Source organism: Pectinophora gossypiella, chromosome 21 (assembly GCF_024362695.1).
Source record: "Pectinophora gossypiella chromosome 21, ilPecGoss1.1, whole genome shotgun sequence".
Lineage (NCBI taxonomy): Eukaryota > Metazoa > Arthropoda > Insecta > Lepidoptera > Gelechiidae > Pectinophora > Pectinophora gossypiella.
In genome coordinates, this window is record NC_065424.1 from 11,064,308 (window position 1) to 11,080,904 (window position 16,597).

The window sequence follows — 16,597 nt, forward strand, 5'->3', positions numbered from 1 at the left end:
AAAACGTGTCACGCCGTGGGGAGGATCTCTTACTGAATCGCTGTCGTATTATTGATAAATTAATTACACCAAGTTCATTACAAAGCTTTCTAAGTCTAATAAACTTATAATATTAATATTATTTGTTGTTGTTTAACGTTTGATTTAAAAAAATAAGGTTTCTGACCTTTCATGGACTCAAGAGTATTGCCAGAGAAGAAAATAATAATATACAGAAAATTCTACGTGACATCAACTCAGAATAATGGCCTAAATCCCCCCAAAGTTTTCGTTACGGTATCGTTAATACCCGGTATTACACTGGGAGCTCTTCAAAATTAACTCTTGCTAATTATAACTTTTTGATATTCGGTATATTAGGGTTACTAGTCCAAACACATCCACCAACCCGCGCTGGTACAGCGTCGTGAAAATATGCTCCATATTATGGAATAATACAAAAGCGAAGTTTAAACTTCTAAACCGATAAGGTAACTGTTCCCAGGTTTAGGGAAATTTTCTAGTCTAACGAGATATTGGTGCTAATTCCTTAATAATGAGAGAGACAGACCTCGGCGCAGACAAAGGTCAGCTTTATAGAATAGGACAATATTCCCTAAAGCAAGTTTTATCGGACTTTAATAGGGTTTATTCCCAACTCGCCAATCTGTATTCTAACTGAATTGTTGTTGTTGAAACTGTTGTTTACGTAACAACCTTTTTAAACGTTAGTCTCTCTTTCAGCGAAGATCAAGCGTGAAAACTACAAACAAACCCCGGAAACTTCATACAAAATGGTAATTTATCGTGCGGGTTGTGAGGTGGAATACCAACCTCATCAACCCAGGCTTATTACTGAGCCGCCAAAGAGCCCTGACATGGCTCATGTAACGACTACATAATACGTACATAGTAACCGGGACCAACGAAGCACGGATCATCTTACTTTTGGACAATCAGGTGATCAGCCTGTGATGTCCTAACCAAACTAGGGATCACAAAGTTGTTTTTGTGATGTGTCCCCACCGGAATTCGAACCCGGGACCTCCGGATCGTGAGCACAACGCACAACCACTGGAACACGATTTATGCAGACACTACACATTGACGTTATCGTACACGCGCGTCACAAACGTCAGACGTCTCTAACGCTATACGATTGAAGACTAAAGTATGACCGAAGGTGGGGGGGTAACCCATGGTATCAGAAGACAGGTATGGTCAAAACTGACAGCTAGCATTTTCAAAGTTCGCCCAGCTGACGTCATCCGACCCTGCGTTGCCATTTCGTAGAAAATAAATTACCCACGTCCAATGTTTTTAACTTACTTTGCAAGGACATTTTGTACTTTTAATAAAAGATTTACGTACAGTTTTAATGTTTTTTGTATACGTAACAAATATTCTCTGTTATCAATTAAATTAGAAGGTTAAATGAGGGAAAATCTGTACAGCGCCATCAATTTTTTTTTTACCTTTGATGGGTTTGCTCTTGACCCCAGATTTGCCCGAAGGCATTGACGAGGCCTAAGATGGAGCGAGCTCGCCCTGAAGGTGCCTCGTTGTTTTTGGCTAACTGGAACCACGATGAAAACATCCGTTTGGAATCCGCTTCACGCTGACATCTGACAGTCATACTGTCACCTTAGGTAGACAAGTGTCCACAAACTATGCAAATCAGACCCTAGAGGTCAAAAACTACGTAATGTAGGCAGTTTTAGTTCTAACAATATGCTATTTAAACACGTGTATTTTATTTGTAAGTACTTAATACTAGAGCTTTATGTTACCAGACTAATGTACTTCGAATTAAAATTACTACTTCTTATTGGCAGCAGTAACTGTCAGTACTATTCAGAGACGATTTATTTATTTAGACGTTTTTATTTATTTTTTATTTCCAATTTCCAACACAACATAAAGTTGTTACAAGGAATAAATGAATATGAATATATATAATATGAATATGACGGAGGACGGGAGTCGTAGTACGGCTTTGAAATAGGCTACGCTGGGCGCTATTCCATTCGCGTCAGAGCACTGCGGGGCGGAAGGCAAGAGAGAAACCACTACTCTATTTTTCCCTAAAAAGTACTATAGAGAATGCTTCACCGACAAGATCGTAGCTCTTATATTAGTGATGTATATTACAATATTATAAATTAAATATTACATGTATTTTTTGTATGATAGTTGAACTTCTAATTTTATTTTTCGTGTTTTCATGTGTTTTATTATTCTTTTTTCATTTATTGTTTATTTTGTATATTAGTTTATATCATCACTGAAAAGGCAAAAATATGTAAGCGCCAAAATGTAATTACAAGATAAAGCAGTTTAAAGTAGCTTTCTCGTTTTTTTATCATAACTTTTTACCAATTTATTCAATTAAGATGACGTCAACGTAATATTACTCGGTTTTTCATTTTCTATATCTTGCAATACATAATTATAAAATGGACTGCTATTTTAGGATATTTTGGCGCTTATGTAATTTTGCCTTTCCAGTGACGATATATTGTTTTCTCGTTATAAATCGCATTCAGTTACACTATAATGTTGTATGTACCTTCATAAGCCCCTTTTTTTGACATGACTTATGGTAGATTTGCCAGTTTGGCATTAACTTCTTGAAAAAAAGACACAGGCCTGAGGGTGCTTAGTTGGGCGCGAACCTCGGCTCATATTTGAAAGAATTAATTGGCTTAAACCAATGCGAGAGCGGCAAGGTCTACCACACGCTCTGTACGTAGACATAACAGTGGTCCTGTGACCAACTTTATACAGGATGTTAGTGACATTGCAACAACAACTTTGAGGGCCGATTCTGCAAAAAGTCATAATTCATAATCTTATTCGCAATAAAAATGGTATTACAATTTGCAGATGGTCAGCATTTAACATTTGGTCTACATTTTTAGTTATTTAAATTATAACATTCGAATAGTTAAATAAAATAAAATTAATAATTTAAATGTCAATCATTAGGTACATTAATTATGAAATGATAATAAAATGATTTACAATGTCATTATCCAAATTACACATTACAAAAAAACAAACAATACACAAAAAAGAGAAAAAAGAAAAACAATGACACGAAACATCTAACGATTCATTCATGACAAAAAAGCAGTCTGGTGAATGAGAGATGTGGTGTAAAATATCATGATATTTACACTAGAGAGAGAGAGAGAACAAAAACAAAGAAGAAAAAAAAAGAAAACAGTAAGATTTTACAATAAAAATAAAAATTACAAACAAAGATACATACAAAAGGTGTGTGCAGTCGGGAAAAAGGGGTACGACTCAGCGATTACTCCTACAGCGAGTACGACTCACTACATGTAGTAGCTGAGATTTAGAAGGGAATGTTACCGGGATTTGGAAATATGGAGCGTATTAAGGATAATACGATTACGAAAGCGGTATAAAAGGAAAGGGTACTTACTGTAGCTGAGTACAAATTCTCCACATACTCGCATTTCCTTCTTACCGTCAATAATTTTAAATTTCGAAATTCTCATTCCATTTCACATTTCCTTTTATTCTACGCTGACACATTGCATCACGGATCTTGAAAAGTACAACATCTTAACTGCTTAGCTCTGGCCGTGCCTACAAATTTTAATTGTGATCATAAATTCTTCATTGTATTTTATACAACATCGTTATAATTTCGTTAAGTTCTTGTTTGTGAAGTGCTAATTAATAAACTTTGTATTCCTGTTGGTGTTTACTGTTATCTTCGCTATTACTACCTACTCATCCTACTCTCCTGGTACTACTCTGCCGGCACTTCGGGACTCCATCACCACCCATCGTACCACAGTAACAACGGCTATTATTTATAGAGCATATTACCCTGTTTTCACATACACGCGCGCTGATTCCGAGAAGATCGTACGAAAAGTTTTCAAGATGTCCTTAAAAATGTGTAATCACTGAAATCGGGCCGTTAGTGTGTTGCATTTAGGATACTTACTTTTATTATTATGTTTGTCATTTCGCAGAGTGTCAGCTCCAATGTCATCCTGCAAATGATCGGCGATAGGCTGGACTGTCCTTACCTCCGGCATTGCTGCGACAGACATGTGCCTGTATCGATGCCGGTGAGAAGGTATTGTTAATATTCTGTGGTCATTGTTGTCTTATATTTTAATTGATTTTAATTGTTTTATCTGATTCTATTTTATTTGACTTATTTATTATTTTAAGTTATTTGAATGAATGTTTTATTATGTAAATTATGGATCATTGTTATCTGAAATAAAGAAATTTTAATTTTTAATTTAATTTCCATATCTCGGGACTATGGAGTCCCGGACTTTTGGAAGGCGTGCGTGGGGCCGAAGCCAACACGTAGAGGCCCCTTAAGACAATTTAATCTAAATGTGATGTGACACCAAGCGGCGATTATCCCTGTATGCACTATGGAAGTGCACTCAAAAACAATCCCCGGTGCGGGTAGGACTATTGCAGATTATGAGAACAAAGGGAACTGGGCTATTTGGTTGGGGGTTAGTCGATACTGGAGCTATTTTTATTATTTTTATGATTTTGGTTTGTTTTTCTTTTTTCTTTATGTTAATGATTTTTGATCATGGTTTTCTTTTTGTTTTTTTTTTCCTTTTTTGGTTTTTGTCCTGTGTTTAATGTAATGTGCCTGTCTGTCTGTATCTGTGGTGTCCGGAAGTAATAATTTCTATCTTTCTATAAACAAATAGACTCACATTCTCGAATGTGTTTTTTTTTCTAAAAAAGCATACGAACCGTGCTGTAATTACTTAAATATTAAGTTATGTATATAGTATAAGTTCGTTCCCTCAAATTAAGATGATATGACTGTTGAAATAAAGTGCAATTAGGTTGTATATTGTCGTTATACGCCGTCGCTTGTGACACAATACGCCACGGGCATTTTTTTTACAGAGAATGGTTGCCTATTTATAATACGAGGTCTATGAGTTTAGTACGATCTAATCTGAACCGGCGCGCGTGTATGAAACGATGAATGAGTGTGAAAGCCTCTGTGATCCAGTGATTGAAGCCCCGGGTTCGAATCCCGGTGGGGACAAATCACAAAAATCACTTTGTGATCCCTAGTTTGCTTAGGACATTACAGGCTGATCACCTGATTGTCTGAAAGTAAGATGATCCGTGCTTCGGAAGGCACGTTAAGACGTTGGTTCCGCTTACTAATGTAAGTAAGTAGTCGTTACATGAGCGATGACAGGCGCCTTTGGCAGTTCAATAATAACCCTGACACCAGGGTTGATGAGGTTGGTAATCCACCTCACAACCCACACGATAGAAGAACGAGTTCTAACAAAACAAGAATGTGAAAGAACTTGTTTACAAATATATAACTAAGTACTTACTACGAACGATAAAAAAAAATGTTTGTGACAGTTTATCTGTCTATTATGCGTGAAAGATTGGAATTTTTCACGCACGAACACACACATTTGAATGATGATAAAAGATTTGTGAGCAGGAAAGTGAGCGGAAAACAAAGAAAAGAAAAAAAAAACAGTCAAGTGTGAGTCGGGGTTACACATTATTTGGGTTCCGTACGCTTGCCAATAACTTCTAAAGATCTTACATTGGTGCTGATTTTGTACACCTCCTAATTTTTGTTTAAATTATACCTATTACCCTATTACCTTATCCGCTGAAAACGAAAGAGACGGGTAATGGACAGGCATAAAATTTATGGAATACACGTCAATTTTAAGCAGAAATCTGAGAAATCCCGACAGTATTAAGTAGACAGCACGTCAAACGGATTGCATACCAGTGAGATGCAATTTTATTCGCACGGGTTATTCATTCATTTTAAAGTTAACTTATTGACAATCATCCGTCCCTTTCCTTTTCGGTGGATAAGAAAATGACGGGTATAACTTAATATAAAATTAGGAGGTATACAAATATACTTTAAAACTACTATCACTACTACTACTACTACTACTACTACTTTTTTACTTTTTATATATACTTCCCTTTTTGTGTTAGGAATCGGCGCCATTATCAACCTTATAGAATAAGCACATAGTCTTTTTCACCGCAGATACTGCGCAAGGACTGCAAATAAATTCAAATTATTCAAATATATGGAGGCAGAGTATTTGGCATTTGTTAACATTGCGCAGTTACAACTTTATTGCTGTTTAGCAATAAGGCCGCCTATTGTGCTTACTTTATTCGTTTGTACATGTCACTTATGCCTTTGTACGGTAAAGAATTATTGATTGATTGATAGATTGACTAATTAAAACACATTTATGATTTAAACGCGGTAAGCGCTAAGAACCCGTTATTATGTGTTTTAATTACGATAATAACAGCGTAAACCTAAAACAGATTGACTTTAGTCGAAAATTTCAAATTGAAATATTGTATTTTACTCGAATGCGTCGAAGAGAGAAGTAGGGTTATGTGTTTGTATGTATCTATATATATTATGTATGTATGTTCCAACCTAACTTCTTAACCACATGTCAGAATTTAACTACCTGCCTTATGTCCTAAAAGTTTGCTTACCACAGCTATCTTCTTGTGTTTTGGCCGCCTGTTGTGCTTTTCTGTAAGTATACACATACATATGTCGCAGGGATATGATAAAAATGGGGATTTGATCAATTCCCCAAGGGATTTGAACCTTTAAACCTTTTTAAACCTTTAAAATACCAAAGCAAAACTATTTTTGTCATTTCACTGAACCAATCTAGGGATTTGTTCAATTCACTAGATTTGTTTAGGGAAAAGATAAAATCGTGTTGTTATTTTAACATCCTCCGTGATTTGATCAAATCCCTTAGGGAATTGATCAAATCCCCGTTTTTATCATATCCCTGCGACACATACATAAACTCACGCCTATTTCCCACCGGGGTAAGCAGAGACTATAGAATTCCATTTACTTCGATCCTGACACACGTCTCTTGCTTCCTCCACATTCGTCAATCGCTTCATACACGCTCGCCGGTTCAGAGTAGATCGTACTAAACCTTTCCTTCCTTCCCTTTCCTTTGCTTTTCATTTTTCCTTTCTTTTCTGTAGGTGTATGTTGTCCTTATCTCTGTATTTTGTGTTCATTGTGTTCAATAAAGTATTTTATCTATCTATCTTCTAAACTCTCACTATTCGGAAGAATAAATATCTATATTCCTGTTTCAAACTTTTTAGAGCGTGATTTTTCCATAGTCGGAATCGCTTTAATGTGGCCTTTGGAATCCCTATGGTGCTCTACATTATAGAATTTACCCATTCGCCTTTGCAAAAAACATCTTTGTTCAAACCGTTCTTGTTTTGAAAAGTTCGGACGAAAATAAACTTTTATTTTTCTTTTATTTTTAAAGTATGTACGGAATTCAGAGAATTGTGCCAGTAGTCGAAAAGTAAGTTCATATTCAGGCGATTGAACAAAGGGTTTTGTGAGTGTATACTTACGATGTAAATATGAATGAGTAAAAAAGCAGATTATTGTCCTATGAATAAATAACAAGTCACAACGCAACATAACGCTCACGACCATATCCCAATTGGGGTAGCCAGGAGTACAACCATCGCAAGATAAACTTAGTTGCGAGCTGAATTCAACGCCAATTTCCTTTTTTTTAAGTGACTTATTGTAGATTTGTCGCAGATGGCATTAACTACTTGGCCGGACAAATGGGGTGCGCTGAAGGCTCTCACCCGGTACAACGTTTAAGACAACAGGCCTGAGGGTGCCCATTTGGGCGCGAACCTCGGCTCAGGGCGTTGTCTGAGAGGAAAAATTTTTGAAAGAATTAATCAACCCTAGCGGGTCGATAGAGATAAGCGCTGATTGAGGGAAATCATCGACCACGCCGGCGGGGTCAGTATCGGGGTCCTGAAGTGTTTGGTGTCGCGAGCTGATTGGCTGCCTCTATGGCTAGAGTAATCGGGTCGTCGGGAGAGAATTTCCCGTTTCAACAGACAGAAACCAAGGAATTTCATTTACTACGAACCTGACACACTTTCTAAGTTTTATTTCAAAAAGTAATTAAAATCTTTTAAAAATAGAAACTTGGTAAGTACCTAACCTAAAAAAAGGAAAGGGAATAAAATTATTAAACGACGCGACGCTTAGGGACGGTACTGAAAAGTATCGGCGTCCGAAGGACGTAATATACGATCCCGACGACCCGATTACTCTAGCCATAGAGGCGGCCAATCAGCTCGCGACACGAAACACTTCAGGTCCCCGATACCGACCCCGCCGGCGCGGTCGGCGATTTCCCTCATTCAGCGCTTATCGCTATCGACCCACTAGGGTTGATTAATTCTTTCAAAAATTTTTCCTCTCAGACAACGCCCTGAGCCGAGGTTCGCGCCCAAATGGGCACCCTCAGGCCTGTTGTCTTAAACGTTGTACCGGATGAGAGCCTTCAGCGCTCCTCATTTGTCCGGCCAAGTAGTTAATTCCATCTGCGACAAATCTACAATAAGTCACGTCAAAAAAATAAAAATAAGACGCGACGTCGAGCTTGGGTCATGTCCCGCACGAACTCCTCGCTTCCGCCCCCCACTTGGCAATTGCGAAGGACACGAAAATGTACGCGCGCGCCAGGGATTATTAAACCGCCTTCAACTCGAGTACAGTCATAAGCAATATCATGTACCCACTTTAGAACCCTGTCGCGTTATCATATTTGACATTTAATGAGACTTACGGTTTAATATGCCAAAAAAGTTTATGTGACATATTATGGTATCAAAGTGTATACATATTAGTACTCGTAACCGTACGACAATATACATTATAACTGCCTCGTCACCAAGTTCTGATGCGCTACGTGAAGTGGGTATACAGGGTGTTAGTCACATCGTAACAAGTACTGAGGAGGATGATTCAGACCACATACATAAACAGCCTATATACGTCCCACTGCTGGGCACAGGCCTCCCCTCAATCAACCGGAGGGGGTATGAAGCATACTCCACCACGCTGCTCGAATGCGGGTTGGCGGAGCGTGTTTTTATGGCTAATAGCCGGGACCAACGGCTTAATGTGCCCTCCGAAGCACGGAATCATCTTACTTTTTCGGATAATCAGGTGATTCAAGCCTCAAAAGTCCTTACCAAACAATGGACAGTCTCACAAAGTGATTTCGACAATGACCCCATCGGGAATCGTACTTGGACCTCCAGATCGTGAGCCTAAGGCTGTTAATTCAGAAAATGATTCTCAGTTAATATCAAGTGGAATTTTCCGTCGTAAAATTTACGACTTTTTTTGGTATTTTTAAATTATTTTCAAGTCTATACTTTTACGATGGAAAATTCCACTTGATGTTAACTAAGAATAATGAGCTGAATCGTTACGTTGTCACTTACACCCCGTACAAGTAATACATATAGCCATACAAGTAGGTATGTGTGTTAGTGGCAACGTAACGAATACTGAGAGGGATGGTTCAGATCATGATTCTGAGTTGATATCTAGAGTTTTAAAAGATGTGTTGCTGTTGCAGTTTCTTGTCATTTCTTCTCCTCAGCCATAACACCTTGCGAAATGACGTAAATTCAAAAAACCTTCAACAAGTTTATCCATGATAATTACGTTGAATAAATGATTCTGATTTCTGATTTCTGAGTGGAATTTCCTGTCGGAAAATACACGAAAATTGTTGTTTTTCGCAAAATTCCACTGAATTTCAACACAGAATCATAGTTTGAATGATCTCTCAAAGTTTTCGTTACGATGTCACTAACACCCTGTATAAAAGTCTCATCACCAAGTTCTGGTGTGCTACGTGAAGTGGGTATATAATTTCGAAAAAGACTTGAAGGCAATTGAGAAATATGGCTCCAGCACGTGCGCGCGTATTTTGTTCGTTTCGATCGGTCCTGCGACTCGACCGCTGCTCCTGGGGCATGGTGTGGCTCTTTCTCTCCTTGGCATTTATTATTCCCATCTGACGGTTGGGTCACTTTGTGAGACTGTCCTTTCTTTGGTAAGGACTTTCCAGGCTTGAATCACCTGATTATCTGAAAAAGTAAGATGATTCCGTGCGTCGGAGGGCACGTTAAGCTGTTGGTCCCGGCTATCAGTCGTAAAAACACCTCCACCAACCCGCAGTGGAGCAGCGTGGTGGAGTATGCTCCATACCCCCTCCGATTGATTGAGGGGAGGCCTGTGCCCAGCAGTGGGACGTATATAGGCTGTTTATGTTTTGTATGATGGTTGGGTCTGCCATCTTCGTACTTCTCTTCTACTTCGCTCTATTTGACGTGTCGTTCTCGGAGACAGCACATGCACAGGTCCTTTTTGGCACATACGCTCATCTTGTTTTTGGTCGTCCTCTTGATCTAAGCCCTGGTATGTTTAGATTGGCTGTAACATTACCCACATAATGTCACATTGACCGACATGACGTCATAGTTAATTTAGGTATAAGTTTCTGTGTTCGTTTTCCATGTTTCCATATAGAAAATAATTCGTGTGTGCGTTGACTTTTGATGTGATGTCACTATAATGTGTATATTATGTCATCCGTGTCTGTGGTGTCCTAAATAATAAATGTATCTTTCTTTCTTTCTTTTTATAATCGGCAGGTCTTCTTTTTTTTTTAGTTTTAGTTTAAGTTTGTAATTTAATTTTAAGTCTAGTTTAACTAAAACTGATTCCACCGTTTTTACTTTATTTTCACTTATTTTCTTTTTTTTTCTCAATTTTCACCATAGTATATGTTTCTTTTTGTAACCTTAGAGTCATTATTTATATCCAAGGCACGGGGCCTGGTTACTTGTAGCACAGGCGTAAAGCCTTTAACAAGAACCAGCTCCCACAAAATTTTATGTTCTAAGCCAAGACAACACGAAGTTGTACATTTTTGTGGTGAGAGTAATAAACATTTTTATTTATTTTATTTTTACGTGCCAAAACCAACGAAACCTGCTCTCTTGAAGCTTTTCGAAGATGTCGGCGCGTACGCCGAGACTGCCACGCGGGACATGGCGTCGCATATGCCACTAAATGACGTATCTGAATTTTTTGCCGAATCTGATCTGCACATTTTGCTATTGTCAATAAAACACAAATTATTTTAGCAAAACACTGCAAATATGGCAGTTTGAAACTCAGCCACGATGGTAGGTAGGTACGCTACGTAGACAAACTTTAACTCCTCGAGACACTGCTTTGATTGCTGCTGTCTGGAGCAGCCTAGCAAACTACCTAACTACTTACTCTCTTGTAATTGGGTGAAAGGTCAAAGATATATTATGAAATTCTGATTACTAAATAAAGACAGATCTTAAGGTGACAAAAAACGTTTTCTTTTTTTTATTTTATTATGATTAAGTGGACCCTGTGGATAATGGATAATGCTAGGGGGATGATAAAAAAATAGTATTTAGTATAGAAAAAAAAACATCAATCAATCTACCATGCGGATATGGAACATAGGAGCTCTACTAATGACGTCGGACTTAAAATTATTGTACAATTTAGAAATCATTTACTTCTCTTTCGTTTTGTATTTCCTGTTCGTCCAATACAGTACTTGCGAGTATGTTATGTTATACCTTATTCTATGCTAAAAATATATACGTAAGACATTTCGGCATACAATTAAATCCGAAATTCCCTTTGCGAGCTTGTGCTTTTAATTTATTCCTCAAGATATAAGCGCTTCATCCACTGTCAGCGGAAAACGAATAAAGATGTTAAGGGAAAAAAGGGATTTAGAGTAAATCAGACATTTCAGCAGAAACTAAGCGGTAAAATAATTATGTGGGCTATGTGCTCCAGTGGTTGAGCGTTGGACTCACGATCCGGAGGCTCCGGGATCGAATCCCGGTGGGACACATCACAAAAATCACTTTGTGATCCCTAGTTTGGTTAGTACATTACAGGCTGATCACCTGATCACAGACAGTAAAATGATCCGTGCTTCGGAAGGCACGTTAAGCTGTTGTTTTTTTGACGTGACTTATTGTATATTTGCCTCCGATGATATTAACTACTTGGCCGGACAAATGAGGAGCGCTGAAGGCTCTCACCCGGTACAACGTTTAAGACAAAAGGCCTGAGCTCAGGGCATCGGCTGAGAGGGAAGAATGTTTGAAAGAATTAATCGACCCAATTGAGGGAAATCGTCGACCTCGCCGGCGGGGTCGGTATCGGAGTCTGTATCAAACTGTCTGAGTTATATCGCTTTATCGCCATCGATGGACTAGAAGCTTCGAAAAGGGTAGGCGTGATTAATTAAATTGCGATTATTACTGTAGAACTCTTAAATGAGATTATACTTAAACTTCCGTGAAATTCCAGAAACTTTTCATTTGTCGCCTGAGGGCGTCTGGTTGCTAGCGACGAGCGGGTTGAAAGCATGCCTTAATCTGTCTTCTTCCGTCTTCTTCTATCGTGTGGGTTGTGAGGTGGATTACCAACCCCATCAACCTGGTGTCAGGGTTATTATTGAGCCGCCAAAGGCCCTTGAAATGACTCATGTAACGACTACTAACTTACATCAATAAGTAGTAACCGGGACCAATTTCGACGTTTTGTCAATTTGTTCCCTTAAAATATGTGGACTTCTTTCGTGGTTTTAAGTACAAAAGGCACTCAACCTAACTTCGGCTTAGGCATTTTAAGCCTCGTTTCATTGAAAAGACTCTTTGAAAGTTTAAGAAGAGTCATTCAATTTGTAAAGTTCCATTGAATGAAAGGCCACAAGATGTTTACATTTTTGTAGTAGGATAAGTATAATGCTTTTGTATGATGGAATTCCTTTTACATTTCGAAATCGTACTTATTTATTTATTTATTACATTTCGCGACTTTACAGTGCAGAAGCGCCAATGCTTATAAAAAAAGTTGTTCATTATTATAGTGAGTACTTTCACCCCACAAAACTCTTAGCCATTTGCTAACCGCAATATGCACAAAACGATCATTTATAAAGCAACCATGATATTATAAAGCTTTAGGTACACTTTATTCTTGTATTCAAAGGATTTGCTTACCTAACCTAAAGATTTGACAGGTCCAATATAGTGCAGAATTGACTGCCTGTGTTACCTTTCAACCCGAGAAAGGAAAACCAACTCAATACAGATTAGGCTAAGTTAGATATCTTCTTCTATCGTGTGGGTTGTGCGGCTGAGTACCAACCTCATTAACCTTGGTGTCAGGGTTACTATTGAGCCGCCAAAGGCCTCTGACATGGCTCATGTATCGACAACTTACTTACATCAGTAAGTAGTGACCGGGACCAACGGCTTAACGTGCCTTCCGAGGCACGGCTCATTTTACTTTCGGACAATCAGGTGATCAGCCTGTAATGGCCTAACCAAACTAGGGACCACAAAGTACTAGAAACCCACATTTCTGGGGTATGTGGGTTTTCTCACGGTGTACGTACTTCACTGAACTGTATTTCACTGCGGAGTACGTGATAATCATTTATAATGCAAAAAATAATTCGAAAACCAATTTGAAAGTCCAGGTCCGGGTTTAGGCCCGTGATTATGTAGGTAAATCATCATCATCAGCCTATTAACGTCCCCACTGCTGGGGCACGGGCCTTCCCTATGGATGGATAGGGAGATCGGGCCTTAAACCACCACGCGGGCCCAGTGCGGATTAGTGGTTATTAACGACTGCTAATACAACCGGGACCAACGGCTTAACGTGCCTTCCGAAGCACGAAGGAGTTCGAGATGAAAACTTTTTTTTGGTCACCCGTCCTATGACCGGCCTGTAGGTTGATATGCAATATTAATTATTTATTCTCAAAATAAAAACAAATTCGAATATTACGGGATGGTCGCTGACATTCTATATTTTTATTTATTTATGTTTATTTGTTTTAGAATGTTCCTTACTAAACCAAGGCCAATAACAGTTATCCTACTAACTTAATACAGGAGTAGAACATTGTAGTATTTCAAGAAGTATTACAAAAATATACTATCTAAATAAAAGCGACATCTTCTTGTCTTCCACTGGGGCAATTCCTGTTCGGCGCGTCCTTACCGCGGGATGAGCGCCTTATACTTCAGTAGGCAGCACGGAAGCAATGCTGGACGGAAGGGACACGTCACAGAGACTGTAACATGGAACCTGATAGAGGGCAGCATTAATCGTCAGTACAGAGGCGGAGGACAGGAGCCCTAGTACGGCTTTGAAATAGACTACGCTGGGCGTCAACCATCTCGTGTCAGACAAAGTACTGCGGGGCGGAAGGAAATCGCTCCCCTATTCCTTAAAAAGTACAATGGAGATTGCTACACCGACAAAAGCGTGGGTGTTAATTTAGAGGTGAAGTAATGTAAATAGTGTAAGTTCGTTTCCTCAAATTAAGATGTTTGTGGCTGTTCAAATAATATGCAATATCGGTATCACATCGTTACACGTCATCGAGTGTGACAAGATGCACCCTGGACACTTTTTTACAGAGATTCGCTGTATAGTAAAATATGTTACTGTGAAAGCTCTAACCACGCTAAATCTTAAGATTTAAGTGTAAGTCTTAGCCTTTACCGACATGAGTTGGTAACATAATATAAACTGCCTATATACGTCCCACTGCTCGGCACAGGCCTCCCCTCAATCAACCTGAGGACGTATGGAGCATACTCCACCACGCTTGCCCCATGCGGCTTGGTGGAGGTGTTTGTACGGCTAATAGCCGGGATTAACGTGCCCTTCGAAGCAAGGAATCATCTTACTTTTAAGGACAATCAGGTGATTCAAGCCTGAAAAATCCTTACCAAACAAAGGACAGTCTCACAAAGTGATTTCGACATTGTCCCCATCGGGAATCGAACCCGGACCTCCAGATCGTGAGCCTAACGCTCTAACCACTAGACCATGGAGGCTGTTTGATCATGGAGCTTTTACCATTCCAATTCAGTATATGCTAGGTTTTACCACTTTCAGCTGGTAGATGTTGGTTTTAGGAATAACCACAAGTACAAGTTGATGCGCTGAGCACGTTATGACATCTTTTGTTTTCTAACATTTACCGTGCCATTAATGTAAATCCTAAGATTTACCAACGGAATGGTGGTAAAAGTTCGAATCGCAAACCTTTTGCGACATTTACCATTAGGAATTGGTAGATCTTAGATTTTACTGGAATATCTTAGGATTTACTGCAGTTCGAGCTTTTACAGTAACATATATTTGTTATACAAGGTCTATGGGAATAACCTTCATATTTAAATTGGTATTCAAGTGTAACAAACAAATTCCCGCATTGGCTTAACCTTCACACTCGATGAAATGAAGTTATGACGATAAACAAATTAGATTTCGTGTTTGTATATTACGAGATATATCGTTTCTAAAATGTATAATTTGTAAAGTTAACAGAAGGTTCATTTCTAGGTAATCGCTTTTTGTTGTGGCCTTGTATTATTCGTTTATTCTCAATAGTTCGTATCAACATAACTCATAATAATAATTTAGATTAAACGTCGTATTCACGTAGCGTGAAGAAGCACCTAATAGGCCAGTATGGTAGTCGCAACTGATTCGAAACTGACTCATTGCGTTGCTTTTTAGTTGCTATTGCAATTATGGCTTCTCTATGTCTGGTATCAGGTATAGTGGAGCCAACATGCTTGGCCAATATAAAAAAGAGACCTTAAAATTCACATACCACATAAAGACTGGCTGTCATGAGTTTTGATAGCTGAATCTTTCATCTATAGGACTTACAGGCTCTGAGTAGAGTATATAAGTTAAGCGTTCCTAATAGAACCAATTAAGTGAAAATTTGTGTGATGCTCTGTCGCGGGGCCACCACCTCCAATTCAGTTGATAAAAAATGCCTGTTTCTGATTTTTTCCTTTGTATTCACTTGATTACCTACCTGCATACCAAATTTCAGCTTACGTGCCTTCCGAAGCACGGATCATCTTACTTTTGGACAAACAGGTCAGCTTGTACTGTTCTAACCAAACTAGGGATCACAAAGTAGTTTTTCTGATATTTCCCCACCGGGATTCGAACCCGGGACCTTCGGATCGTGAGCGTAACACTCAACCACTGGACCACGGACGCCACTGTTGATTATAATAATTGTTCGCAACTTGGCTAAGGCTCCTAACTACTGAGAACAGACTGTATTATATTGCCAGTTAGCATTTCTTACGTAGTAACGTAACTTACAGTACTTTGCAGTAGCAAAGTTCTAAGTGCTGTTGGCTCTTCTTCATAAAATGTTTATGTCAAATTCCACTTTGTACGAAATACCTAATACTGAACAATAAAAAAACTTTTAGCAAATCAAAATACAATTAACGATACATTTCTTTTGTTACCTTTCTACTTTGTTTTGTTAGGGTTCGTTATCTTGAGTTATTATTTTAGACAAGTCTGTGATGGATGCCTGGTCTTTTGAAATGAAATGAAATAAAATGTATTCGCTTTAGAGTGGTACGAAAGATCTTAAATATATATTGTAACAAAAACAGTCCATCACTCAACCATACAGCGTGCGAATGAATTAAAAAAAAAATAAAAAAAAAAATGAAAAAAAAATTAGGGAATGAGCGCGACGCCAACAAACTACGGTTGTAGTTTGGCGATAGTATTAAAATGTATATGTATGTAATTTTGTTTATAAATAAA

General features: G+C 38.5%; 1 protein-coding gene across 1 annotated transcript in view; it reads right to left on the minus strand.

The window, feature by feature from the left end:
* Positions 1 to 16,597, minus strand: part of LOC126376584 (orexin/Hypocretin receptor type 1-like) — a 158,524-nt gene that overhangs the window by 75,445 nt on the left and 66,482 nt on the right. The gene's annotated exons all lie outside the window — the stretch shown is intronic.